This window comes from Arachis ipaensis, chromosome B04 (assembly GCF_000816755.2).
Source record: "Arachis ipaensis cultivar K30076 chromosome B04, Araip1.1, whole genome shotgun sequence".
Lineage (NCBI taxonomy): Eukaryota > Viridiplantae > Streptophyta > Magnoliopsida > Fabales > Fabaceae > Arachis > Arachis ipaensis.
The window spans coordinates 119,254,803-119,256,449 of record NC_029788.2 but is presented as its reverse complement, the minus strand read 5'-3'; the positions used below and the strand labels follow the sequence as shown (position 1 = coordinate 119,256,449).

The window sequence follows — 1,647 nt, the reverse complement described above, 5'->3', positions numbered from 1 at the left end:
TTATTTTGTTAGACTCTTGGATATTCTGATTCTGGTTTTATTTAATTGCATATCATTATCATTTGTTCTTGCAGGTTCCCCATTGATGACAAAAGGGGGAGAAAAAGTTGGAAAAATTAAAAAACAGGGGCTGAAATCATCTTTGATTTATGATCATTGTAAGACCCAGAACTTTTGAAAAGTCTTATTATGATCAAGTCTCAAATCAGATAGTTATTTATAGCCTTAATTTTGGAAATCATTTTATTAAAGATGATTAAGGCAAGTTTTGATTTATTGGATTTGAGACAAGTTATGATTATTATCCAATTTTATAATTATTGGATTATTTTCTATATTTAGATTATAAATTTGGCAGTTATGAAATAATAGGAGTTTTACATGATTTGGATTAAATAATTAATATTTTAAATATTAGTACTGCTACTTTGAAAAATAAAGAGTTTAACTATATTATCTCTAATCATTTTGATTTGGGCATTTTACGGAAAATAATTTGTGAAATTGATGAGCAAATAGTATTTTCTACATACAATTAGTGTTGGATTTAATTTGGGTTTCAATTACTATATTTTCCCCAATTTCATTTGAAATTACTAAAATGCTCCTAACCCTAACTTTTGGAAATGCAACCCTAACTCTGAAAACCCTAACTCGACCCGGTCTCCCCACAATTGCTGTAGCCCTCCCTTCTAACAGCAGCACACACGGCTTTCCTTCCTCTTCTTCCATGAAAGGAAAGAGACAGAAGCAGAAAAGTAACGGCAGATGGAAAGGGAAGAAGGGAGATGTCTGTTGGCGCCACTGGGACTCGCCGCCACCGCCGATGCCTCCGAGCGAGACGCCGAGCTGCTGCACGCGGGGAAACGTTCTGCCACCGTGTCTTGCCCAGTTGAGGTTGCCGCCGTTGTTCGCGGGCCATCTCCATCACAGATCGGGGCTGAGGCGAGAGGGGAAGAGACTGATAGGAAGGCCTCGCGAGATGGGTTCATGCCGTGCCGCCGCCAACGCTAGGGTCTACCGCCGCCAGCGCTAGGGTCTGACGCCGCCTGTCACCGTCACGAGCTTCCTTGCCGTTGCCACAGAAGCTGCCCTCGCCGGTGCCATTGGAGGTGCGAACGGAAGAACGCCGTTGAGAAGAGAAACGTGAGCTGCGAGCTACGGGCTGAGGAGAAGCTCCACCCTTGTTGCCGCTGGTGAGGAGAAGACGCCGCCGCCTCACGCCGCTGCCACCATCTAAGCTCGCTGCTGCTGATGATGGTAAGCCCAACCGCCGCCGGCAAAATCCGTTCAGGCCGCCGCAGGTGTCGCCACCGAAGAAGGGAGCTGCATCTCTGTGTTTCTGGCCGCCGGGAGTGGTTATGTGGCTTCTGGGATCACTGCCGGAGCTCCGGGCTGAGCTTCTGCCACTTGAGACCCTGCTGCCGTCGCCGAAAAAGTTTGCCGGTAAGGGTTTTAATTGCGGTTTCTGTCCTTTTTGAATTCCGAAAATACTATAGTCACTGCGTGTTGGTTTCAGTTGTCGTGATCGGAATTTGTTGCCGCTGCCGCTTGGGGTGGCTGCCGGGCTGCCGCCGAACCAGCCCAGAGACCGTCGCTGTTTCGGTTCAGCCGTTTTTTCTTAGTTTCGGTAAGTAATTATGTTTC

The 1,647-nt window shown here is 46.3% G+C and overlaps 1 long non-coding RNA gene across 1 annotated transcript; it reads left to right on the top strand.

The window, feature by feature from the left end:
* On the top strand, positions 1,302 to 1,647 carry LOC110270773. Its single transcript, XR_002360406.1, has 2 exons — positions 1,302 to 1,446; positions 1,520 to 1,647. It is a non-coding gene; the product is annotated as an uncharacterized LOC110270773 (long non-coding RNA).